Raw genomic sequence first — 27,805 nt, 5'->3', positions numbered from 1 at the left:
GTGCTGGTCCTTGAAGTAAGGTGTACTGTCCTTGACTCCTGCCTAAGCCCCGCCCACCCAGTCCTGCTCAAGCTCCGCTCACTAGTGCTGCATTCTCAGCCCAGCACTAAGTCCTAGTGTGCTGGTAAGATGCTTTTTCTTTTTTTTTTTTAAATAATATCCCACATGGAACAGTCTTCCAGTATAATAGTTTTGGATCTCTTTCATGTCTCTGTCCACCCATGAGAGTGTGTTCTGTTGGTGATCAGCAAAGATTGTATACCTCAGTTGCGTCGCTCAGTCATATCTGACTCTTTGCGACCCCATGGACTGCAGCATGCCAGGCCTCCCTGTCCATCGCCAGCCCCCGGAGTTTACTCAAACTCATGTCCATCGAGTTGGTGATGCCATCCAACCATTTCATCCTCTGTCATCCCCTTCTCCTCCTGCCTTCAGTCGTTCCCAGCATCAGGGTCTTTTCAAATGAGTTAGTTCTTCAGATCAAGTGGCCAAAGTATTGGAGTTTCAGCTTCAGCATCAGTTCTTCCAATGAATATTTAGAACTGATTTCCTTTAGGATGGACTGGTTGGATCTCCTTGCATTCCAAGGGACTCTCAAGAGTCTTGTCCAACACCACAGTTCAAAAGCATCAATTCCTTGGCTCTCCGCTTTCTTTAATAGTCCAACTCTTACATCCATACATGACTACTGGAAAAACCATAGCTTTGACTAGGCGGACCTTTGTTGGCAAAGTAATGTCTCTGCTTTTTAATACGCTGTCTAGGTTGGTCATAACTTTTCTTCCAAGAGGTAAGCGTCTTTTAATTTCATGGCTGCAGTCACCATCTGCAGTGATTGTATATCTGGGTGGAAAAATGTCCAGAACAGGTGGGCAAGAAACTTGGAGAGATGGAGATGAAAAATGTATCTTCTATACCTGATGTGATGGCAAAGGCTTCATTTGTATCTTGTTTGCTCCTGGCTACAACACTGAGATGGAGACTATTGTTATTCCCAGTTTATACAGTAGGAAGACTGAGGTATTTGGGAGGTTATGAAAGCTGGCCAAGGTCATGCAAGCAGCTGGCTGAGGATTTGAACCTGGGTGGTCTAGGTCCAGGGTCCACATTGGCTTAGTTTTAGGCTAGCAAGCTCACCTTGTACTGGCCAGCTCCTTCTTTCCAGGAAGGCCAAGAAGAGTCTTAGTCACTTGGGTTGGAAGGGACCTCAAGGAGATCCCCCGGGACCCCTTCTCTTTCTAGCTGCAGTCCTGGAGGTGTAGAGGAGCAGAAGGACCTGCTTGAAGTCTCCCTGCTTGATGACAGTGGCAAAGCCGGACCTTGGTCTCTTAGGAACAGTGATAACAACAGTGATAAAAGCAGATGTGTGCCTGCTTTGTTTATAGTCATGACGCAGGAAGAGAATGTGATGGTTATTTGACATCTGTCCCTCCCACTCCCAGCACCCTGTGTGCTCACATCCAGTCTCACCCTGCAGTCTGGTGGGGAGCAGGTGCGTGTGGCCCTGTCTTTTGTGCATACCCAAATAGAAGAATCTGAGCAACTTAAGAGCCTTTATATGAGGTGTTCCCTTGCTTATGTCACCTTATAAGTTTCACATCTTAGGGATGTAGTCTGGGAAGGCTTTTACATTTTATTCTTAAATATTCATTCTCTGTCTCTGTGTCTTAGGGCTCCTGGCTGTGGTTTTTTGTTGTTTTTTTTTTTTTTTGGCTGTGCTGGGTCTTTGTATCATGTGGGTTTCTCTAGTTGCCCTGTGGCATGTGGGATCTTAGTATCTGGACCAGGGATCGAACGTCCCCTGCATTGGAAGGCGGATTCTTAACCACTGGACCACCAGGGAAGTCCCCTGCTTGGTGTTGATTTCCACCCTTTCGGAGTATGGGGTGGGCCAGAGGTAATCTGGCAGATGAGTCAGGGCTATGCCCCAACATTTCCAATGAAAGGCCTGTAAGGATGTTTCCCCAGTGTCTCTGGGATCCTAGATAGAGCTGAAGTCTCACAAAATATTCCTTTGACCACAGAGATTTTCATATTTCGTGGAATTTTTCCATCAAGTGTACCATCGAGTGCTGTTTCTCTTCATTTTATTCCTTATATTTGACTGGCCTCACATTAGGCACGTCATTGTTCTCACCTGTTCTTGATTCTGAACTTTTGTGGTTAATAAATAGTCCCAGCTGTTCATGGCGGAGAAGGCAATGGCACCCCACTCCAGTACTCTTGCCTGGAAAATCTCATGGACGGAGGAGCCTGGTGAGCTGCAGTCCATGGGGTTGCTGAGAGTCAGACACGACTGAGCGACTTCACTTTCACTTTTCACTTTCATGCATTGGAGAAGGAAATGGCAACCCACTCCAGTGTTCTTGCCTGGAGAATCCCAGGGACGGGGGAGCCTGGTGGGCTGCCGTCTATGGGGTCGCACAGAGTCAGACACGACTGAAGCGACTTAGCAGCGGCAGTAGCAGCAGCTGTTCATGGAGTTTAAAGTCTAGGCCTGGGCAGGGCCCACACAGAAGAGTTAAATTCAGTTAAAACAAATATGCAAATGAAGAACACATTCATTCAGCCCATGCGACTGCTTTGGGCTTTAATTTTTACATTAGAGACTAAGTGGGGATTGAACAAACTCAAGCGTTCCGTTCAGTCCTCAAATTTCGTATAATCTTGCTGCTGCTGCTATTGCTGCTGCTAAGTCGCTTCAGTCATGTCCGACTCTGTGTGACCCCATAGACAGCAACCCACCAGGCTCTCCCATCCCTGGGACTCTCCAGGCAAGAGTACTAGAGTGGGTTGCCATTTCCTTCTCCAATGCGGGAAAGTGAAGTCACTTAGTCGAGTCCGACTCTTAGCGAACTCATGGACTGCAGCCTACCAGGCTCCTCTGCCCATGGGATTTTCCAGGCAAGAGTACTGGAGTGGGGTGCCGTTGCCTTCTCTGGCGTATAATCCTACACATGTGGCAAAGGAGGTGTAGAATAAAGAAATAAAACAGCGGTATTGAACAAAAGGAGATTGAGGAGAAGCTCAAGTTGTTTTTGCTTTTGCTGGCACACTCTTTAGTAGACAGTTGAACTGTTTACCTAAGAAGATCTAGCCCTCTACCCTCACTGTCTTTTGGGATATGTGTTTTTGTATGTTTAGAATAAAAGGTTGTGGTCCTTCTCAGCCTAAAAATAACCTGCTTCCCCTAGTGAAGCTATTTTTCCCCTCTTGGGAAGTTGAGATTCAAAGAGCAGAAGATGACCAGACTCCTGGAGTTCTCTGGTTCCCCAGCACAGCACCCTCGAGACCCAGCACAGCACCCTCAAGAAAGTGGCTAAGTGTTGATACTGCCACAAGCTGGGCCAGAGTCTGTTTACATACCTTCATTATTGCTTCCCTGTGAAATAACTATGTTGAAAGAATAGAGACTTTGACGACAATCTCCTTGAAGCTGCTTTTCCTTTTTCCTTTGGCCATCTGTTATTTTCAACTTTAATTTTTTCATATACTAGTATTTATTCTAATGAGTTTCCCTGGTAGCTCAGCTGGTAAAGAATCCGTCTGCAGTGCAGGAGACCCTGGTTCGACTCCTGGGTTGGGAAGATCCCCTGGAGAAGGGATAGGCTACTCGCTCCAGTATTCTTGCCTGGAGAATGCTCATGGACAGAGGAGCCTGGAGGGCTACAGTCCATGGGGTTGCAAAGAGTCGGAAACGACTGAGCAACTCAGCACATTCCAATGAGAAATGTTCTCAATGACCAGTTCTTTCTTTCAGGCATCTCGTTTAGGAAAGCACTGTTTATACCTCTTGCTAACTACAATCTTTTTGTTTTCCTTCTTTTTTTTCCCTTAGTACTTGTGTTCGCTATACTTCTCTCACCCCATCTCCTAGAACTTTTCTCCATCTCCCTCCCCAGTAATGTTCATCATATGAGGAGTTGTTGTTGTGTAGTCTCTGAGTTGTGTCCAACTCTTTTGCAACCCCATGGACTGAGGAATCCTCGGTCTTAATTGAGATCTTTGCAAGCCTAGCTTCCAGCCCCTCTGTCCATCAGAATGGCCTACCTTCCTTAACAGAATTTTCAGCTCCAGGGGCTAAGGATGGTCAGTTTCTCCCTCCTCCCCTTCTATCATGTCTAACTGCTGTGCTTGCTAGATTTAAAGGCAACATTATGTTGGGCCTCCTTGGTGGCTCAGATGGTTAAAGAATCTGCCTGCAGTGCAGGAGACCCAAGTTCAATCCCTGGGTTGGGAAGATCCCCTGGAAAAGCAAATGGCAAACCACTCTAGTATTCCTGCCTGGGAAATCCCATGGACAGAGGAACCTGGTGGGCTACAGTCCACAGACTCGAAAAGAGTCAGACATGACTGAGGGACTAACACTTTCACTTTCATGTGGGTACTTTTTCACTGTACTAGATAAGTACAGGACAGTGTAATTTTCTTGGGCAAATATTATCAACTTTCTTCTATATGTCCACCATTCCTTATTTCCTATTCTGATGGGAGCGCCAGAAAGGGAGAGTTTCCCGCCACCATCCTCCTCCCCCACCCCAGGTTGGTTAAAAAATTGCATCTGGCCCCAAGGGTTTCTAAGCAAGGAGCCAGGCTCTATAGGCATGACGCCGCATTGCCTCGCAGAGGGCGTGACCCCACAGTCATGTGATCAGCTGGGCAGCACAGGTAAGCTGCTGCTCAGGCAGCGCAGGTCTCTGTGCAGTTAGCCAGCTGTCCTCGGGCAGGTCACCTCACTGCTCTGTGACTCTGGTTTCTCATCTGTTATGTGAGGCATCTTTTAGTGTCTCCTGCATCTGTGGGATTCTACTAGTCTGACTTGTTGGCTGAGCCCAGCATACTCATCTGCTGTAGACTGTTTAATCTATCAAGGGTATTCTTAAGTGTGTTCCTTTTTTTTTTTTTCGCATGCCAGCACCACATGAGAATCTTGGTTCCTTAACTGGGGATTGAACTCTTGCTCCCTGCAATGGAAGCAGGAAGACTTAATCACCGGACTGCCAGGGAAGTTCCAAAAAGTCTCTGATTTTGAGTTCCTCTTTGGCTGTGGCTTGGAGTTCTGTTTTTTAAATCCATCATTTAAATCCATCATGTACATTTGGGTGTACACATTTTTCTCCCTCTTTATGAGCATTATTTGTGGGCTCATGAAGTCTCATAAATTGTGACTGTGTGTGTGTGTTCATGTCCACACACCACTACGGCTTGTTACCTTATCGTCATATTATCTACAAACAGAAATGAATGTGATCAGAGTTGGAACTGCATCTCTGAAACAGCCCTCAGTTAAATGAAACCTTTAGGAAGTTTCTGTGGAAGTATTTTTAAAATACGTTTTTTCTCCTAGTACATGCTTGTCAGTTATAACCAGGGATCTTTGGAGATAGTGTGGATAAGTAATGATTTTATTGTACTTCCTTGTAGACTGCAATAACGTGTTTTCCCTGATAATGAGTTGCTTATTCTGTCATACTGCCTTTTCTTTAATTGCCCTGATAACCAGAATCAGATGCAGCTTTCCTTTTTTATGCCATGCTTGGTTAGTGCTTTCTGGATTCCATAGTTTCTTTTTCCTGGTTCAGGGGCTCTGAGGGACTTTCCTATTTCCTCACTGTCAGCCTCTCTATGAAGATGACAAGATTATATCATCTTTCTGTCACTGCTATAACAAATAACCAGACTCGATGGCTTAAAGCAACATAAACTATTATTATGCTGTGGGTCAGAGGTCAACAGGGGTCTCACCGGTTAAAACCAAGGTGTGCACTCCTGGAAGCTGTAGGGGAGAATCCTTTTCCTTGCCTCATTTAGCTTCTAGCAGCCACTCACATTCACAGGCTCGTGCCTCGTTCCTCCAGCATCAAAACCAGCAGTGTTGGGCTGACTCCTTGTCACTCTGCCATCAAACTGGGACCACAGCTTGGAAAGATTCCTTGACTGCAATGGCACCCCACTCCAGTACTCTTGCCTGGAAAATCCCATGGACGGAGGAGCCTGGTGGGCTGCAGTCCATGGGGTCACTAAGAGTCAGGCACCACTGAGCGACTTCACTTTCACTTTTCACTTTCATACATTGGAAAGGAAATGGCAACCCACTCCAGTGTTCTTTCCTGGAGAATCCCAGGGACAGAGGAGCCTAGTGGGCTGCCGTCTATGGGGTCACACAGTCAGACAGACTGAAGCGATTTAGCAGCAGCAGCAAGGATCTATATGATTAGATTGGGCCCACCCAGATAATCCCAGATAATCTCATTTGAAGGTCCTTAACTTCATCATACCTCTCCTGTTAATAGCATATTCACAGGCTCCAGGGTTTAGCATGTGAACATCCTTGGGGCCATATTCCTGCCTGCCACAGTCCCCAAAACTCTTTGTAAAGAAATGACTTTTTAGTTATTATGTAAAGGAACTGTTCTTTTCTGTTAAGAAACTTTACTCCCCAGAAAATTTGCCTATCTCCTTATTCCTCATCTTTTTGAATATACTTAGCTATTCACAAACACACAGTGTCTAAGGTTTGAGTTCTGAGATAACCAGACACTGACCTACACATGTTCTGTATTCCAGCTCATATTATGTTAGAAGTTGCTGTGATGAGGAAACTGAGGTGCAAAGGAGACTTGCCCAGGGTCAGGTAGCCAAAAGTGGCAGAGCCAGGCTGAGAAAATGGATCTCATTGATTCCAAAGCCTGTGTTCTTTTCACTCTGCCTTCCTGCCTTAGGAGTGATAATGGAAAACCAGAATGAGAAATGATAATGGGAAAACTAAAATAATGTAAAATCTCTCTGTTTCTGCCAAGGTGGTGACAAACAGTAATAATGTCTGCGGCAGAGTGATTGCTCTAACGGCCCCGATTAGTGGCCTCCTTCTTTGTGTCCACACTCTTTGCCTTGTAACTTATAGTCCCCATCCCTCTCCCCTACTACTGGCCTCATGACTACTTTGGCCCCTGGGATGTTAGCTGATGCCACATAAACAGAGTTTAAGAGCCTACGCATTTCTATTGCCTTTTGCACAGCTAGGCGTGCTCACTCAGATCCCTGCCACCCCCAGGAAAGTGTGCCCGGGCTAGTCTAAGGGAGGGACTGAGAGATGCAGGGGAATGAGCCAAATTGTTTCAGTTGAGGCCTTTCTGGACTAGCTGGCTCCCAAGTGAATGACCAGATGCTCAAAGTCTCCAGAGCTTATCTTGCCAAGATCTGTCCTAGGTCATCAGAACCAGCTAGCTGACGTGTAGAGTTGCAGAAAGCGTTGATGATCATTTTAAGCCACAGAGTTCTGGGGAAGTGTGTTATGCAGCTCTTGCTAACTGATATATAGTTTATATCAGATGTTTGCAGAGCATAAGTAGTGATTTTAATGTCCTTTTGAAGACCATTTTGGACTACTTGTAACTAATTCATATTCTTTTTTCAAAATTTTGATACATTTAAAAAATATTTTTAAGATTATATGTTAGACTCAAGAACTTGCCCATTATTTCTACCCTTTTTTCTTTACTTTTTTTGGGGGAACGGGGGAACATGAAAGTCTTTAATCTCTTACCAGTTTCAGTCAGAAGCAAACTTGTGTTTTTCTTTTCAGATTCTTTTTATCGTTTCTAATATGGTGGCTTTTGACCCTCAGCCTACAGTAAGAAATACGTATTTACTAAAAGCTCACATATACAGATGTGTATGTTGTTCAGTTGCTAGGTAGTGTCCGACTCTTTGCGACCCCATGAACTAGAGCACACCAGGCTTCCCTGTCCTTCACTAGCTCCCAGAGTTTGCTCAAACTGGTGTCCATTGAGTCAGTGATGTCATCCAACCATCTCATCCTCTGCCACCCCCTTCTTCTATTGCCTTCAGTCTTCCCCAGCATTGGGGTCTTTTACAATTAGTTGGCTCTTCACATCACATGGCCAAAATACTGGAGCTTCAGCTTCAGCATCAGTCCTTCCAATGAATATTCAGGACTGATTTCCTTTAGGATTGATTGGTTTCATCTCCTTGCCTTCCAAGGGACTGTCAAGAAGCTTCTTCAACACTACAGTTTGAAATGTGTTGCAGCAAGAAAAGTTTCATGAGACAGTACCTATCCTCTCTCCTCATGGCCTCTAATATATTCTGCTATATTTTATTTGTTTAAAAAATGCTGGTCAGGAGTCAGCACCATGGCCTGCAGCCCATTTTGTAAATAAGGTCTGGTTGGAACACAGCCAATCCCCTTTGTTCATGATTTGTTTATGGCTGCTTTCAAGCTGCAGTGACAGAGTCAAGAAGTTGTAACAGAGGTTATCTGGCCTGCAGAGCCCAAGGTATCATTACACTTCGGCTCTTGAAGGCAAAGTTTTCTGACCCCCTGTTCCGAATTGGTTCCGTAACCCATGGCTGACCTGTGATCCTCCATTTAGAAGACACACTGTTTAAGGGGCCATTAGCTCTCCCCATAATGCATCTGGAAGTTACACTAAACAAATCCAGCAGATGTGAAAACGAACGCTTTTCCTGTGTCACACGCAAGCTCTCTGGTTTATTCACTTAGATTCAACAATTAAGTTTTTGCTATTAATATTTAATGTTATACCTGATTGACTTATATAGGAAACTTTTAAAGGGTTTTGAAAATGTTTCATTATAAGCATGCTCCCCTTCTTTCTAATTTAAATGAAGCTTTCTTGTGGAAAGTAGCTGGAATTTTAAAATGGACACAAATTCTATTCAAGTGCTAGTTATTTATTCATTAGACTCCAGCAGTGCCTCTTTTTGTGATATAATGGAGTCCATTAGCGGGAAAAGGTTGGAAAACAGTCACCTTGGGTTCTTTCAGAACCCCTTTGTGGCACCTAGTCCTTACTGTCACATTTCTGAATTAGTATTATTTTTGAGCATAATAAAATTTAGAGACATCAAATCATGGACTTATGGAATTGAAAAGACTTTGGAAAAAAAAAATACATATATTTTTTTTTTACTGAGAAATTTGTTGTTGCTCAGTTTCTCAGTCATGTCTGACTCTTTACCACCCCATGGACTGCAGCACACCAGGCCTTCCTGTCCATCACCATCTCCCGACACTTGCTCAAACTCATGCCCATTGAGTCGGTGATGCCATCCAACCATCTTATCCTCTGCTGTCCCCTTCTCCTCCTGCCTTCAATCTTTCCCAGCATCAGGGTCTTTTCCAGTGAGTCAGTTCTTGGCATAAGTTGGCCAAAGTATTGGAACTTCAACTTTAGCATCAGTCCTTCCAATGAATATTTGACTGATTTCCTTTAGGATTGACTGGTTTGATCTTCTTGCAGTCCAAGGGACTCTCAAGAGTTTTCTCCAACACCACAGTTCAAAAGCATCAGTTCTTCAACTCTCAACTTTCACATCCATTCATGACTGCTGGAAGAACCATAGCTTTGACTATACGGACCTTTGCTGGCAAAGTAATGTCTCTGCTTTTTAATATGCTGTCTAGGTTGGTTATAGCTTTTCTTTCAAGGAGCAAGTTGGCACAGCTCCAAGTCTAAACCACACCCCTGTTCTCAGATAACTCATGAATGTTTCTCCCACCCTTTTCAAATCCTTTTACCTCCACCTTCCTATATATTCGATGTCTCTGGCCAAGTTGGGTTAAATTGACTTCTGAACTAGGTTCCCGCTTCATTTTTTGGCCATTGAAGCAGCAATGACTTTATTATTGGCTGTGCAAATCTGGTTAAAAAAAAAAAGAACCTAGGCTGAGACAAGGGGCCTCTGCCTAGGTTAAGACTCCAGCCCGGGTCTGGTTGACCAGTTTGGTTACAAGGTGATCTTGGATACAAAACCCATTTGTTACCTGAACCTAGAGACCTAGCTTACACATGAGGAGTATTTTGCATGTTTCAAATAAATGTTGACTTTTCCAGTCCGTGAAGAAAGATTGTGGTTTGTTTATTGGGAAATTTACCATGAGGAAAATCACATGGCATCACCACATCACCTGTGTTAGTCAACACTTGTAGCTCACCTGGTTTTTGACACAAGCATCTAACTTCTTAAGCCTTCTAGATTGGTTTTGTCCAACTAATTGCATATTGAAATACAGGTTTAGTTTGTTATAAATTATTTTCCTTTTAGTCTCATTTGCATCTGGTCCCATCACTTCATGGGAAATAGATGGGGAAACAGTATCAGACTTTATTTTTTGGGGGCTCCAAAATCACTGCAGATGGTGATTGCAGCCATGAAATTAAAAGACTCTGATTCCTTGGAAGAAAAGTTATGACCAACCTAGATAGCATATTCAAAAGCAAAGACATTGCCAACAAAGGTCCTTCTAGTCAAGACTATGGTTTTTCCAGTGGTCATGTATGGATGTTAGAGTTGGACAGTGAAGAAAGCTGAGCGCCAAAGAATTGATGCTTTTGAACTGTGGTGTTGGAGAAGACTCTTGAGAGTCCCTTGGACTGCAAGGAGATCCAATCAGTCCATTCTAAAGGAGATCAGCCCTGGGTGTTCTTTGGAAGGAATGATGCTAAAGCTGAAACTCCAGTACTTTGGCCACCTCATGGGAAGAGGTGACTCATTGGAAAAGACTCCGATGCTGGGAGGGGTTGGGGGCAGGAGGAGAAGGGGACGACAGAGGATGAGATGGCTGGATGGCATCACTGACTCAATGGACGTGAGTCTGAGTGAACTCTGGGAGTTGGTGATGGACAGGGAGGCCTGGCGTGCTGGGATTCATGGGGTCGCAAAGAGTTGGACACGACTGAGCAACTGATCTGATCTGATCTTACTATTAAAGCAGTAAATACATATGTTTGAAAATGTGTTCAGGAAGTTTATCTAAGAATTGATTTCAGGAAGTAAAGAGGTGGAAGTTTGCTGTAAGCCTTGAGCTTTGGGGCTTATAGAGTTTATACCACAGCACTAGGTCAAGTGATCTGGAAAGAAATTCCCCTCTACCTATGAGTCAACTGAATTGAATAACTGTGTTTCTCCACATTTGAAACAATTTACTTTTAATTGGAAGGTAATTGCTTCACAATGTTGTATTGGTTTCTGTCCTACAACAACCTGTTAAATAACCCTTAACACAGAGCCCACAGAGAAAAAAAGAATAGGGATGCTGGCCCCATCCTGCTCCTTCCAAGAGACTCTCCTGGGTGTAGATCCTCCCCTCCCCGCCCCTTAGCAGCAGCTGAGGCTCCTGCTGGGTTCAGGTTCTAATGTAGATCTCAGTGATTCTGGAAGAGCCTGAAGAGTAGGGGAGGAAATGAGATTATCGCCTGAGTTTTCATGTGAACTACTACAGGCCTCTTTGCAAGAGATTCAAGGGGATCTGTGAGCTTGCATCGAAAAATATCACACCTTGATTTTCACACCCTTTTGACCAAAATTGAGCAATCCCTTAACTTCTGGATATTGGTCATGATCCACAGTAATATTGGCATTGTTTGCAACTTTGTCACCAATAGAAATTTGATATTTTTGTATCACATTTTAGGTATCTAACAGATAACCTTGAAATGTCACGCTCATTATGACTTAGAAATTACAGTGGTTATTACATGCTGCTGCTCCTGCTGCTAAATTGCTTCAGTCGTGTCCAACTCTGTGCGACCCCATAGACGGCAGCCCACCAGGCTCCCCCGTCCCTGGGATTCTCCTGGCAAGAACACTGGAATGGCTTGCCATTTCCTTCTCCAATGCATGAAAGTGAAAAGTGAAAGTGAAGTCTCTCAGTCGTGTCCGACCCTCAGCGACCCCATGGACTGCAGCCTTCCAGGCTCCTCCATCCATGGGATTTTCCAGGCAAGAGTACTGGAGTGAGGTGCTATAACCTTCTATGTATTAACAAAGAAGCAAATGTGTTACTATGTTACAATTTTAAAAGTTTTCTCTAATTCTATGTATTTTATGCATTTCAAGCATTTGGAGGAGTACCACCTCCTCAATCTGTGTAGGTCTGGGTGGTACAGAAATTGTGTAGTAGAACTGGGGAGTCCTTGAGACACTACAACCCCACACTGTGCCTTGTCTCTTGCTTTCACTGGGGAGTTGACTACCTCCTGACTCAGCCTTTCCCCAAGACAGCCAGGTATGGGTGTGTAGGGGGCGTGGAGTTATCTCCAGTTGGCTTTTTCTTCCTAGACCTGGTCAAAGAACGGTTCTTGGTTTGCCCTTGGCTCATTCTCTTATCAGACACAAGGAGGCAAGATTGTCAGAACAGTCTTCAGGGAAGGCTTGTATTGATCAGTACAAGGTACAAGATGCATTTAAAACCAAATGTATCAATCGTCTGAATCTGGAACAGAAGTGTGATTTCTGGTTGAGCTTTTCAAGTGGAGAAAAACCATAGACATCCTGCAGGAAAATTCCCTGTGTACAGCCTAACTTCTGTTATCCTCTTTGTGTGTTTCAGAGTTTAGAATCACAGGACTCTAAGAAGTAGCCCATTGCTCAAGAAGTAGATCACTCAATTGGCTGCCTTGGTGTTTTCCTAATTTGTGGGAAAAGGACCATTTCCCAGCAAGTAGGGTTTGGAGTGGAGGTAGACAGCTTCATAAGGGGTGCCCTTTGTCCTGGGTGCTACCTTGCTGCCCAGCAAGTCCGCCCTAGAGGGTGCCGTGCCCCAGCTGTAACTGGATTTCTGGGAGTGGTGTAAGTCTTTTTCTGTTACTAGAAACTTCAGTGGGGAGGAACTGTCTTGACCTCAGAATAGCCTGCTGTTGTTCCTCGATGTCCTCCAGACGCAGTTACTGCTGTGCTGCTATGTACATCTTTTTTGTCCCACAGCTTCTATATTTAGAGCCTGAAAACGCTGAAAATTTCCTTTCTATTTCTTTAGAAGTTGAGCACAAGAGGGATCTTTACACATGCAATACTAATAATACCTTGAGCAACCATATTACATAATGGAATTGTATTTGTTCATTTTGTGTTTCAGAAAATATTATGATTTAAGACTGGAATCGAATAGTTTCAAATGTTGCGTCTTCACGAAGGCGTGTTACAGCTGGGGCATAGCACCCTCTAGGGCAGACTCACTGAATGGTAAGGTAGCACCCAGGACAAAGGGCACCCCTTATGAAGTTGTCAGCCGTCACCCCAAACCCTACTTGCTGGGAAATGGTCCTTCCCCCATAAATGAGGAAAACACCCGGGCCGCCAATTAATTGTATGACCTATTTCTTGGGCAGTGGACTACTTCTTTGGGTTTAGGTGTTGATCATATTTCTCATTGATCAAAACCACTACCTTGAAGTAAGATCAGCCCCATTACAAGGTCTTGTTCCTGCTCATGTGAACATAGGTGTCTTTAACAAGCTGTCAGTGAAGTGATAGCATTTTTCTTTCTCTCTCTTTGTAAAAAGGGAACAACACATGCTTCCTGAACTGATGATGCTATTACAGATGCAAGTGGAAGATTGTGGGTACTATTTGGCTTAATTTTTAAAATGAGATACGTTGGATCCTTTTATTGAGAAACTATCCTATCATTGGATTGGTAAGGCCAGTGTTTTTTGGTTCAAGAAAGCAAGAAATTCACCAGGCTCATTGGCTGAGGGATGCAGCTTTCACTCAGTTAAAAGGATCTCTTATCCCTCCCCTGTTCCTGTTTTGAGCCACAAGCACTTGGCTTACTTTTCACAGAGGTTTGGTTTGGGGGTAATTTTGATCTTAATCCTACCTTTGTGGAGAGATTAAATGAAGTCCTGAAGATCTAGAGAATAGGAACTAAAATGTCCATAAGTGATTCACCTGCTGGCCAGAGATGGCAGAATTAATTGTGTGGCTGCTGGACACAGATGCCAGTTCCATTGTATAGATTTTGTCACAATGAAAAATGGAAAATGCAGGTCCTGTCTTCAAACTGACAATCTAAAGGTGAAGATCTCACAGAATAACGCCTTTTCCAGAAGGTGGACCTCTTGAGCATGTAACTAGTGTTTGCAGGAATACTGGGCCCTCCTGGGAACCAAGCCTTGAGGACACTGTCTAATTTCATGCTCATGACAGCCTTGTAAATTAGAATCTTTCGTTTTCATTGAACAAATGTGAAACCAAAGTATGGGAAAGTTAAATGTCCTGTCTTGAGTGACTCACAAAACTATAAGGTGATCATATAATTTATCATCCAAACCTGAGCAGTCTTTTTTTTTTTAAATTACTTATTTGGCTGCACTAGGTCTTGTTGCACTCAGGATCTTTCATCTTCATTTTGGCAGGAGGGATCTTTAGTTGAGGCATTCAAACTCTTAGTTGCAGCATGTGGAATCTAGTTCCCTGGCCAGGGATCTAATCAGGGCCCCCTGCATTGGGAGTACAGAGTCTTAGCCACTGGACCACCAGGGAAGTCTTGAAACATGAACACTTTTGAGAGTGAAAGGGGTGCTATTAAATTAATGATGAAGCTAGGATAACAGCCATAAATGGGGACATGTGGCCCCCTTACTAATACAGAAGGTACAGATTGGGGGTTTAATTCAGATCTGATTCCAGAGCCTGTCTGCTCACCTGTATTTAATTAGATGCATTAAATTGGGCTGCTACAAATAAATTGTTAAGGCACTTATTGAATAAACTTCTGAAGGTGAGTTCCTCACTGGTTAGAGAGACAAAGAGAAATTCCTCTTAGGCTAGGTTAAAGTTTCCTTTGGCAAGAAAAAGGTCAACTAGAGATCTTTCATGGAAAAGGCAATGGCAACCCACTCCAGTACTCTTGCCTGGAAAATCCCATGGGCGGAGCAGCCTGGTGGGCTGCAGTCAATGGGGTTGCAAAGAGTCGGACACGACTGAGCGACTTCACTTTCACTTTCATGCATTGGAGAAGGAAATGGCAAGCCACTCCAGTGTTCTTGCCTGGAGAATCCCAGGGACAGGGGAGCCTGGTAGGCTGCCGTCTATGGGATTGCACAGAGTCGGACACGACTGAAGCGACTTAGCAGTAGCAGCAGCAGAGATCTTTCATATAAAAAGGTAAAAGAGGTTTTGTTGGAAAGGCAGATGGTTTTTCTCTTCTGGAAAAATGGTTTTTTCTTTTGTTGTTGTTGAAAAAAATGGGTCTGCTGTAGCATTTCCAAGAAAGATAGAGAAAGACTCATAAAATTCCATATGTAGGGTAAACATCTTCAGAGTCAGTGGTTGTTGCCATAAAGGGTAATATAATGAATTCTCCATGGTAAGGTGGGTAGGTCCTTTACTACCCTTGTCTTTAGTACTCTGTCTGTGACTGTTATTAACAAGGCAGATCTGTGTGGTATAACCATTACTGTGAGATTTTAAGATAAAAGTCCTCACATTTAAATATATTGCACTCCCAGGATTGGATACCCTGGCTTGTGACGAGCCTCTGTGAGCCTCAGATATGCTTGTGTGAATACAACTAGCAGAAGTGCAGGCACAAAGGTAGGTAAAACTCAAGGTACTTGAAACTGATCGTACAGCCTGACCACGGAAGATAATAAAGAACATTACACAGCACTCCGGGATTTATGTTTTCTCTGTGTCTCATTCTCTTGCCACCTTCCAGGCAAGTTGAGGTGTGAAAACGAAAGTTTCCTAACAGAACACTTCTGTAAATCCCATGGCCTCTAAAAACATCTGCTGGATTGCCGCTTGTCATCAAGTCAGTGATGCCAGAGAATGGCATGCCATTCAAAGGCCGCTGCTGGGAACCAGGGCAAGCTGGCCCGGTGGGGAAGAGTTATGTGTCTGGCTGGAAATACGGGATCTGGCTTTCAAATGAGAGCTGTTATTTGGCTTCATTCTACACCCAGGTCCCTAAGGGATGTGTGTTCTGAAACTTGGAGCATCCAAAAAAGACTGACTCCCAGAGCAGGCAAAATGAAACTTTCTGGTGACGGAGGAGAAGCCTTCCTCCAGCTAGTGGGAGCAGGAGCGGAACTGGGGGGCTCGGGGATTGCACCTGCTTGTGATTTGTTTGAGCAGCTCCATGAAGAAGACCGCAATGCTTGGTGGGGTTTTTTTTTTTTTTTTTTTGAAGGGCCAGATTTCTCCTTGGAAATAAGAGAACCATGGGTCACAAGACAGGAAAAGAAAACAGTCTTGGACGAGAGGCATGAGGGGAAGCAAGGGGATAAAAGAGGTGGCCACAGCCTTTCTGCTGTGGGTAATGAGAACCCGTGGAGGATGCAGGGCAGCTGTGCTGTCTTGGGTAACCAGAGTCTTCTTGGAACAGGACAGGAGGCTGGGAAGTCAGGAGATCTGGGGGCTGGTGCTTCCCTCCCACCAGTTCACTTTCTTCTGCAAAAGTGGGCAAGTTGGGTCAGAGGTTACACACATGACTTCCAGCTCTCAGTCTTTGATGCTGAACCATCTTTGCAGGGCTAACCAGAGTGGCCCAGTGAACCTCTATGTCAGGCATAGGGGCACAAATGCATCACCTGGCCCTACATCTAGGGTGGGGCCCTGTCGTAAGTTCCCCTGTTGGCCCATCAGCAAGGAGAACAACTAACTTTTAGGAAGCTTTTGTTATATGCCAGGCAGGGTTATAGTTACTTTCCATTGATCTACATCTGTATTAGCTCTTTTAATCCTCCCAACAACCCTATGAGTTAGGCAGACTGCTCTAATTCTTGAGATACCGAGAAATGAAGCAATTTGTCCCAGGTTTCACAGCTAACCATTGGTGGAGTCGGGATTTGAACCCCGGTGGGCCTGGAGCTCTAGAGCTCTAGGCTCTAGAGCTCACTCTGCAGCTGCTGTGTGTGTGTGTGTGTGGTGGTGGCTGGGGGCGGGGTGGTTGTCACATATTGTTTACATTGCTGGACTGTCAGCTGCCTGAGGGCAGCAACCTCTTTTGTCTTGTTAACTGTTGTAGTCCTAGTGCCTGGCTGAACATAGGCTCTTGAGGCATTTTTGTTAGATGGATGGATAGATGGATGGTTGGATGGATGGATGGTTGGATAGATGTATGAATGGATGGTCAGATGGCTGACTGGCTAGATGAACGGATGGATGGATGGATGGATGAGATAAACAAGGTCTCCAGGGAGTTTAAGGAGGAAAACAGACTCATAAACACCCAATGCCAGTCATGGTCAGGCAGGAAGGGTGCTTAGTCCAATCTGGGTTATCAGAGACACCTTCCTTCAGGGGCTGATGCCTGAACTGATCCTTGAAAGATGAGCAGAATTTGGGAGAATCTGGTGGGAGAGGCATGCCAAGCAGAGGAGCCATGTGAACTAACTGTAGCATTGCCCCAGGTAGCTATGCCTGGAACAGAGATGGTCAGGCAGGGGCTGATGGAGATGGGGTGAGGTCAGGAGAAGCCTTCCTGGGGAAGGCCTTTGGGCTTGCCCCTGAGAACAGTAGAGACAGAACTCCCAACAGGGTTTACACAGGGGAGTGACATGGGCAGCTATGGATTTCAGATGGGGGTGTTCCCGGTTACAGTGTAAAGACAGGAAGGAACAAGGACAAGATTGGGTGGGGGAGAAGCTACTGTGGTGGTCCCAGCAAGAGATCTTGGGATGCCAGTGTGGGTGCGTGGGCGGAGATGGCTAGAGGGAGAGGAGGGGAAGGTCATATTTAATGTCGGGTGTGTTGAGTTCAAGGGTCCTGGGCTGCTGATGTGTGCCATACACGTGCTCCTGGGTGAATGCAAACTAGCTGAGCTGGAGGAGAAGACGGGATAGATGGGGGTTTGGGCAGTGCCTGCATCAGGTGCAGGTTAAAGCCAGGAGAGTGGATGACATCTTCCCCCAAACAGTGTTACCTTGAAAGAGCCAATCCCTGGAAGCTGAGCCCAAAAGAAGCCTGAGGGCAAAGGCCAGAGAGGCCTGGTGCTGCTGGAACAGAGCAGGGTGGCTCAGGTTTTATTGAACTGATCACCGAGGTGATAGCATTTTTTGAGCCCTTCCAGTGTGCCTGGCACATGGACGTGCACTGAGGGTGCTTTCACTCAACTGTTCTTTATGAAACCCCTATGAGGTAAGTGTTATACTCATCCCCACTTTACAAAAGAGAAAAGCGAGGAACAGAGCGTTAGTCACAATTACCCAAGGTCACATGGTTCGCCCTGCCAGACTGCCCTGATCACATGCCAGACTGCCCTGATGAGATGAGCTCTCCGCCCCCCGCCCTCCCATCCTTCCCCACCTATTTTTTTGTCAGTATGGATGGAGAAGGAAATGGCAACCCACTCCAGTATTCTTGCCTGGAGAATCCCATGGACAGAGGAGCTTGGTAGGCTACAGTCCATGGGTCGCAAAGAGTCGGACACGACTGATCGACTTCACTTGTCAGTATGGAAATCTCTGCAGACCTTTGCAAATCCTGAAGCAGAGCTTGAGAAGAGGAGGATGTTGGAACTTGTCTTGAGGGCAAGAGGAGGTAAGGTCAAGGTTTGTTTTCTGAAAGAAGGAGCCAGCTCAGAAGGAGATTTTGAAGATAGAGGCAGGAGTCACTCTGGGGACTCAGGACCCAGGTATCACATGGTGGATGGCCAACACAGAGGAGGAGGAGGAGGAGGAGGAGCTAGCTGGAGGGAAGAAAGCAGGAAGATCAGAGCTGTTGTCAGAATTGAAGGGGAATCCTAGGGTTCCTTCCATAGGAAATATCCAGAATAGGTGGGGCTTCCCCTGTGGCTCAGTGGTAAAGAATCCACCTGCCGATGCAGGAGATATGGGTTTGATCCCTGGGTCAGGAAGATCCCCTGAAGGAGGGCATGGCAACCCACTGTAGTATTCTTACCTGAAGAATCCCATGGACAGAACAGCCTGTGGGCTACAATCATGGGGTTGCAAAGAGTCGGACCTGACTGAAGTGACAGAGCATGCACATATCCAGAGAAGGTGAATCTGCAGAGACAGAAAGCAGGTTACTGGTTGCCAGGCCCTGGGGGAGGGGTAGAATGGGGTGAGCTGCTGAATGGGTCCAGGATTTCTTTCTTGGGAGACAGAATTGTTTTGGAACTGGACAGAGGTGCTGGTTGCACAATATTGTGAATGTACTAAATGTCACCGAGTTGAACATTTTTAATGGTTAATTCAAAGTTATGTAAATTTTACCTCAATTAAAAAAAAATTGGAAGGGGACAAGTGGGAATGATGCAAAGTAGGTCACATCCGGTGACCAGGATTCTCTGGCCCCTGCTTGCTCCCTGTTATGTAACAGCTTTATTGTCAGCATCTCCCAACAGCTGATGGCAATTTGTTTACTAGAAAGTAAGACAGGGCTGTGAGATTCCATCCTGTCTAGTACGGGAGCAGCGCCTGGCACATGGTGGTACTCGGTAGATGTTGGAATGAATGAAAGAATGGTGGCCTGGATGGATGGGGTGGAAGGTCAGACAGGCTCTGGATGTAGAGTGTGGTAGGGGCTGCTGGTTTGGAATCTGGCTGAGGATAACTGGAAATGGAGCTGAGGATAAAAACCTGGGTTCCTGTTGGTAAAAGGTGGCCTGCAGGAGATGAGGGTGTGAAGGCACCTGTAACAAATGCTTTTCCTGGTAGTGCTGAGTGCAGAGGAGCAGGCAGCCGATTAGGTTGAGTTTGCTGCTACAAGGGGTGGGGTGATTACAATGGAAAGACCAGGAATTGGGGGAAGAGAGGGCATTGGTGGTAATAGTTCAGGGAGGTAAGGGATTCTGGAGAGGTCAGCTCTGGACATGGAGAAAATGGAAGCAAATGATCCCCGAACTCGGAGATATGAAGAGCAGGTCATTGGTGTTGGGAGTGGAGACCTGGACAGCTGACCCGAGCTAGAGGTAAGGGTGTGGCTCAGGTGGAGTGAAGGTGACAGCCATTGAAGGCCTCCAAGTGGTCACAGTATTGCTGGGGCAGTCATTTCCCAAATTTGGTACTTGGGATAACCCATAAGGATATGGGAAGAAAAGATGAAAACTTTAACTTGTATTTTTTTAAATCAATTTATTTTAATTGGAGGTTAATTACTTTACAATATTGTAGTGGGTTTTGCCATACATTGACATGAATCAGCGATGGGTGTACATGTGTTCCTCATCCTGAACCCCCCCTCCCACCTCTCTCCCCATCCCATCCCTCTGGGTCATCCCAGTGCACCAGCCCTGAGCACCCTGTCCATGCATCAAACCTGGACTGGCGATCTGTTTCACATATGATAATATACATGTTTCAATGCTATTCTCTCAAATCATCCCACCCTCTCCCTCTCCCACAGAGTCCAAAAGACTGTTCTATATATCTGTGTCTCTTTTGCTGTCCCACATATAGGGTCATCATTACCATCTTTCTAAATTCCATATATATGCGTTAGTATACTCTACTGGTGTTTTTCTTTCCGGCTTACTTCACTCTGTATAATAAGTTCCAGTTTCATCCACCTCATTAAAACTGATTCAAATGTATTCTTTTTAATGGCTGAGTAATATTCCATTGTGTATATGTACCACAGCTTTCCTATCCATTCGTCTGCTGATGGACATCTAGGTTGCTTCCATGTCCTGGCTATTATAAACAGTGCTGTGATGAACATTGGGGTGCACGTGTCTCTTTCAATTCTGGTTTCTTCAGTGTGTATGCCCAGCAGTGGGATTGCTGGGTTGTATGGCAGTTCTATTTCCAGTTTTTTAAGGAATCTCCACACTGTTCTCCATAGTGGTTGTACTAGTTTGCATTCCCACTAACAGTGTAAGAGTGTTCCCTTTTCTCCACACCCTCTCCAGCATTTATTGTTTGTATACTTTTGAATTGCAGCCATTCTGACTGACATGAGATGGTACCTCATTGTGGTTTTGATTTGCATTTCTCTGATAATGAGTGATGTTGAGCATCTTTTCATGTGTTTGTTAGCCATCTGTATGTCTTCTTTGGAGAAATGTCTGTTTAGTTCTTTGGCCCATTTTTTGATTGGGTCATTTATTTTTCTGGAATTGAGCTGCAGGAGCTGCTTGTATATTTTTGAAATTAATTCTTTGTAAGTTGCTTCATTTGCTATTATTTTCTCCCATTCTGAAGGCTGTCTTTTCACCTTGCTTATAGTTTCCTTCGTTGTGCAAAAGCTTTTAAATTTAATTAGGTCCCATTTGTTTAGTTTTGCTTTTATTTCCATTACTCTGGGAGGTGGGTCATAGAGGATCCTGCTATGATTTATGTCAGAGAGTGTTTTGCCTATGTTCTCCTCTAGGAGTTTTATAGTTTCTGGTCTTACATTTAGATCTTTAATCCATTTTGAGTATTTTTGTGTATGGTGTTAGAAAGTGTTCTAGTTTTTCTTTTACAAGTGGTTGACCAGTTTTCCCAGCACTATTTGTTAAAGAGATAGTCTTTTCTCCATTGTATGTTCTTGCCTCCTTTGTTAAAGATAAGATGTCCATAGGTGCATGGATTTATCTCTGGGCTTTCTATTTTGATCCATTGATCTATATTTCTGTCTTTGTGCCAGTACCATACTGTCTTGATGACTATAGCTTTGTAGTATAGCCTGAAGTCAGGTAGATTGATTCCTCCAGTTCCATTCTTCTTTCTCAAGATTGCTTTGGCTATTCGAGGCTTTTTGTATTTCCATACAAATTGTGAGATTATTTGTTCTAGTTCTGTGAAAAATACCATTGGTAGCTTGATAGGGATTGCATTGAATCTACAAGATTGCTTTGGGTAGTATACTCATTTTCACTATATTGATTCTTCCAATCCATGAATTTGGTATATTTCTCCATCTATTTGTGTCATCTGATTTCTTTCATCAGTATTTTATAGTTTTCTATATATAGGTCTTTTGTTTTTTTAGGTAGATTTATTCCTAAGTATTTTATTCTTTTCTTTGCAGTGGTGAATGGAATTGTTTCCTTAATTTCTCTTTCTGTTTTCTCATTGTTAGTGTATAGGAATGCAAGGGATTTCTGTGTGTTAATTTTATATCCTGAAGCTTTACTATATTCATTGATTAGCTCTAGTAATTCTCTGGTGGAGTCTTTAGGGTTTTCTATGTAGAGGATCATGTCATCTGCAAACAGCAAGAGTTTTACTTCTTCTTTTCCAATCTGGATTCCTTTTATTTCTTTTTCTTCTCTGATTGCTGCAGCCAAAACTTCCAAACCTATGTTGAATGGTAGTGGTGAGAGTGGACACCCTTGTCTTGTTCCTGACTTTAGGGGAAATGCTTTCAATTTTTCACGACTGAGGATAATGTTTGCTGTGGGTTTGTCATATATATAGCTTTTATTATGTTGAGGTATGTTCCTTCTATTCCTGCTTTCTGGAAGGTTGTTTTGTTTTGTTTTGTTTTTTATCATAAATGGATGTTGAATTTTGTCAAAGGCTTTCTCGGCGTCTATTGAGATAATCATATGGTTTTTATCTTTCAATTTGTTAATGTGGTGTATTACATTGATTGATTTGCGGATATTGAAGAATCCTTGCATCCCTGGGATAAAGCCCACTTGGTCATGATGTATGATGTTTTTAATATGTTGTTGGATTCTGTTTGCTGCTGCTGCTGCTAAGTCGCTTCAGTCATGTCTGACTCTGTGCAACCCCACAGATGGCAGCCCACCAGGCTCCCCCATCCCTGGGATTCTCCAGGCAAGAACACTGGAATGGGTTGCCATTTCCTTCTCCAATGCATGAAAGTGAAAAGTGAAAGTGAAGTCGCATAGTCGTGTCTGACTCCTAGCGACCCCATGGACTGCAGCCTACCAGGCTCCTCCGTCCATGGGATCTTCCAGACAAGAGTACTGGAGTGGGGTGCCATTGCCTTCTCCGTCTGTTTGCTAGGATTTTGTTAAGGATTTTTGCATCTGTGTTCATCAGTGATACTGGCCTGCAGTTTTCTTTTTTTGTAGCATCTTTGTCGGGTTTTGGTATTAGGGTTATGGTGGCCTCATAGAATGAGTTTGGAAGTTTACCTTCCTCTGCAGTTTTCTGGAAGAGTTTGAGTATGATAGGTGTTAGCTCTTCTCTAAATTTTTGGTAGAATTCAGCTGTGAAGCTGTCTGGACCTGGGCTTTTGTTTGCTGGAAGATTTCTGATTAGTTTCGATTTCCATGCTTGTGATGGGTCTGTTAAGATTTTCTATTTCTTTCTGTTTCAGTTTTGGAAAGTTATACTTTTCTAAGAATTTGTCCATTTCTTCCAAGTTGTCCATTTTATTGGCATATAATTGCTGATGGTAGTCTCTTATGATCCTTTGTATTTCTGTGTTGTCTGTTGTGATCTCTCCATTTTCATTTCTAATTTTGTTGATTTGATTCTTCTCCCTTTGTTTCTTGATGAGTCTGGCTAATGGTTTGTCAATTTTATTTATCTTCTCAAAGAACCAGCTTTTGGCTTTGTTGATTTTTGCTGTGGTCTCTTTTGTTTCTTTTGCATTTATTTCTGCCCTAATTTTTATGATTTCTTACCTTCTACTAACTCCGGGTTTCTTCATTTCTTCCTTTTCTAGTTGCTTTAGGTGTAGAGTTAGGTTATTTATTTGACTTTTCTCTTGTTTCTTGAGGTAAGCCTGTATTGCTATGAACCTTCCCCTTAGCACTGCTTTTACAATGTCCCATAGGTTTTGGGTTGTTGTGTTTTAATTTTCATTCATTTTTATGCATATTTTGATTTCCTCTTTTTGATTTCTTCTGTGATTTGTTGGTTATTCAGAAGCATGTTGTTTAGCCTCCATATGTTGGAATTTTTAATAGTTTTTTTCTGTAGTTGACATATAAACTTACTGTATTGTGATCAGAAAAGATTCTTGGAATGATTTCAACTTTTTTGAATTTACCAAGGCTTGATTTATGGCCCAGGATGTGATCTATCCTGGAGAAGGTTCCGTGTGCACTTGAGAAAAAGGTGAAATTCATTGTTTTTGGGTGAAATGTCCTATAGATATCAATTAGGTCTAACTGGTCCATTGTATCATTTAAAGTTTGTGTTTCCTTGTTAATTTTCTGTTTAGTTGATCTATCCATAGATGTGAGTGGGATATTAAAGTCTCCCACTGTTATTGTGTTATTGTTAATTTTCCCTTTCATACTTGTTAGCATTTGCCTTACATACTGTGGTGTTCCTATGTTGGGTGCATATATATTTATATTTGGTATATCTTCTTCTTGGATTGATCGTTATGATCAATTGATCATTGATCACAATGTGATCATAATGATCACATTGATCATTATGTAGCGTCCTTCTTTGTCTCTTTTCGCAGCCTTTATTTCACAGTCTATTTTATTTGATATGAGTGTTGCTATTCATGCTTACTTTTGGTCTCCATTTGCATGAAATATCTTTTTTAAGCCCTTCACTTTCAGTCTATGTGTCCCTTGTTTTGAGGTGAGTCTCTTGTAGACAGCATATATAGGGGTCTGGTTTTTGTATCCATTCAGCCAGTCTTTGTCTTTTGGTTGGGGCATTCAACCCATTTACATTTAAGGTAATTATTGATAAGTATGATCCTGTTGCCTTTTACTTTGTTGTTTTGGATTCGAGTTTATATACCTTTTCTGTGTTTCCTGTCTAGAGAAAATCCTTTAGCATTTGTTGAAGAGCTGGTTTGGTGATGCTGAATTCTCTTAAGCTTTTGCTTGTCTGTAAAGCTTTTGATTTCTCCTTCATATTTGAATGAGATCCTTGCTGGGTACAGTAATCTGGGTTGTAGGTTTTTCTGTTGCATCACTTTAAGTATGTCCTGCCATTCCCTTCTGGCCTGAAGAGTTTCTGTTGAAAGATGAGCTGTTATCCTAATGGGAATCCCCTTGTGTGTTATTTGTTGTTTTTCCCTTGCTGCTTTTATATTTGTTTTTTGTAATTTGATTAATACGTTTCTTGGGGTGTTTCACCTTGGGTTTATCCTTTTTGGGACTCTTTGGGTTTCTTGGACTTGGGTGACAATTTCCTTCCCCGTTTTAGGGAAGTTTTCAAGTATTATCTCCTCAAGTATTTTCTCATGGTGTTTCTTTTTGTATTCTTCTGGGACTCCTATGATTTGAATGTTTGGGCCTTTGACATTGTCCCAGAGGTTTCTGAGGTTGTCCTCATTTCTTTTAATTCTTTTTTCTTTTTTCCTCTTCTGCTTCATTTATCTCCACCATTCTATCTTCTACCTCACTTATCCTATCTTCTGCCTCCGTTATTCTACTGTGGGTTCCCTCCAGAGTGTTTTTGATCTCATTTATTGCATTATTCATTATTGATTGACTTTTTTATTTCTTCTAGGTCCTTGTTAAACATTTCTTGCATCTTCTCAATCCTTGTCTCCAGGCTATTTATCTGTAACTCCATTTTGTTTTCAAGATTTTGGATCAGTTTTACAGTCATTATTCTGAATTCTTTTTCAGGTAGACTCCCTGTCTCCTCCTTTTTTGTTTGGTTTGGTGGGCATTTATCATGTTCCTTTTCCTGCTGTGTATTTCTCTGCCTTTTCATCTTGTTTAGATTGCTGTTTTGGGGGTGGCCTTTCTGTATTCTGGCAGTTTGTGTGTGGTTCCTCTTTATTGTGGCGGTTCCTCCCTGTGGGTGGGGTTGGACGAGTGGATTGTCAAGGTTTCCTGGTTAGGGTAGCTTGCATCAGTGTTCTGGTGGGTGGAGCTGGATTTCTTCTCTCTGGATGTCTGTGGGTTTGGTGTGACTTTGGGCAGCCTGTATATTACAGCTCAGGGCTATATTCCTGCATTTCTGGAGAATTTGTGTGATGTCTTGCTCTGGAACTTGTTGGCTCATGGGTGGAGCTTGGTTTCAGTGTAGGTATGGAGGCTTTTGGATGAGCTCTTATCGATTAATGTTCCCTGGAGTCAGGAGTTCTCTGGTGTTCTCAGCTTTTGGACTTAAGCCTCCTGCTTCTGGTTTTCAGTCTTATTCTTACAGGAGTCTCAAGACTTCTCCATCCATACAGCACTCCTTTCGAAGACAATGGGCTGCCTTTCTGGGTGCCTGGTGTCCTCTGCCAGTGTTCAGAGGTTGTTTTGTGGAATTTGCTCAGCGTTCAAATATTCTTTCCATGAATTTGTTGGGGGGAGAAAATGGTCTCCCCATCCTGTTCCTCTGCCGTCTAAGGACCATCCACTTTAACTTGTATTTTTCCCTTGAAAATTAAGGATTTATGTTTTAGTTATATTTACATGTTTCTTATTTTTAAGTAAATAAATTAGGGGTGCATGCTCATTTTTACTAATGGAATGTGTGGTCAAAATGGTTGTAAGGAATTTATTTACAAAAGATAAACAGACTCACAGAATTCAAAAACAAATTTATGGTTACCAAAGGGGAAAGGTCGGGGGAGGGATAAATTAGGAGTTTGGGATTAACAGATCAGTCGCTCAGTCGTGTCCAATACTTTGCAACCCCATGATCTGTCAGGCTTCCCTGTCCATCACCAACTCCTGGAACTTGCTCAAACTCATGTCCATTGAGTTGGTGATGCCATCCAACCATCTCATCCTCTGTTGTCCCTTTCTCCTCCTGCCGTCAATCTTTCCCAGCATCAGGGTCTTTTCTAATGACTTGGCTCTTTGCATCAGGTGGCCAAAGTATTGGAGCTTCAGCATCAGTCCTTCCAATGAATATTCAGGACTGATTTCCTTTAGGATTGACTGGTTTGATCTCCTTGCAGTCCAAAGGACTTTCAAGAGTCTTCTCCAACACTACAGTTCAAAAGCATCAATTCTTCAGCACTCAGCTTTCTTTATAGTCCAACTCTCACATCCATACATGACTACTGGAAAAACCATAGCTTTGATTAGACGGACCTTTGGATTAACAGATGTACCCTACTGTCTATGTCTGTGTATCTGTGGGATTAACAGATACACACTCCTATATTATAAAATAGATCATCAATGAGGACCTACAGTATAGCACAGGGAACTATACTCAATATTCTATAATAACCTACTTGTGAAAATAATCTGAAAAATAATGAATATATGTTTGTATATGTATAGGGGCTTCCCTGGTAGCTCAGATGGTAAAGAATCTGCCTGTGGTGCAGGAGACCTGGGTATGTATAACTTAATCACTTTGCTCTGTACAACATTGTAAATCAGCTATATGCTAAAATAAAATAAAATAGTTGCGATAGTGACTGGTTTGGGAGGTTCACAGCCCTGGGATGACATCTTTGGGAGTAATGTCACATGGGAGAGCAGGTCATATGACTTGCTGAAGGAGAAGCCCTGTGTCTCCTGTCTCTCTCACCATTGCCTGGTTAGCCAGATATGGGTATTTTCCAGAAAGGGCATAAAATTTCTGTGGAGTCACTGGCTTTGTGCAAACCCATTATGCACTGTGGATTACCTTTTAAAATTAATCACCAGCAATTTGCTGGATATTCCTTGTAATACCTGAGTACCAATCAACATCAGTTGTTTCTGGAATCCATCCCCAACCCCCCCTTTTTTTTTTTTTGAGTTGGACCTTTCCCCCCTTTTCTTCTGATTTCATGAATATTCATTAATGTTGTTCCCCCTCCTCCCAAGAGACTATGACCTAGGAGCAGATTTTTTAAGAACCTGGATAATGTTTTCCTAAACCTGGGAATTTGAGCTGAAATAACTCAAGATTTGAGGAGTCAGGGGAGGAGAAAGTGGGGTCCTGGGTCTAGGCAATCTTTCTTCCAATTCTGACTGCTGTTATGAGCTCTGTGCTTCTGAGCAAAGTTGCTTACCCTCTCTGACAACTGATTTTATTTTAAAATCAGAGAGGTGATTTTCTATCTGATAAGGTTATGGGAAAGATCAGAGGACTTAATGACACTTGTGGAAGCCCCTTAAACTTGCTAGGGCTCAATAAATGCCAGTTTTTTCTCTTCCTGGAAACCCCTCACCACACCGCCAGTCTCCTGTATCTTTCTGCCCTGGTGGAGGAGCCAGATAAGAACAAAGGGTGAATCGCTGACTTCCTATTAAGCTGGTTTAAAG

At 43.4% G+C, this 27,805-nt stretch overlaps 1 protein-coding gene across 10 annotated transcripts in view; it reads left to right on the top strand.

Moving 5' to 3' along the window:
- MGAT5 (alpha-1,6-mannosylglycoprotein 6-beta-N-acetylglucosaminyltransferase) overlaps positions 1-27,805 on the top strand; it is a 398,270-nt gene that overhangs the window by 4,854 nt on the left and 365,611 nt on the right. For 3 of the 10 annotated variants that reach the window (XM_059875757.1, XM_059875748.1, XM_059875754.1), the window contains exon 2: positions 1-27,805. The exons of the other annotated variants lie outside the window; for them this stretch is intronic. The gene's annotated coding sequence lies outside the window, so the exon portion shown is untranslated. 10 annotated transcript variants of the gene reach the window in all.

The sequence above is a fragment of the Bos taurus genome, chromosome 2, assembly GCF_002263795.3.
Source record: "Bos taurus isolate L1 Dominette 01449 registration number 42190680 breed Hereford chromosome 2, ARS-UCD2.0, whole genome shotgun sequence".
Classification (NCBI taxonomy): Eukaryota; Metazoa; Chordata; class Mammalia; order Artiodactyla; family Bovidae; genus Bos; species Bos taurus.
The sequence above is the reverse complement of the archived record's forward strand: the minus strand, read 5'-3'. Positions and strand labels throughout refer to the sequence as shown.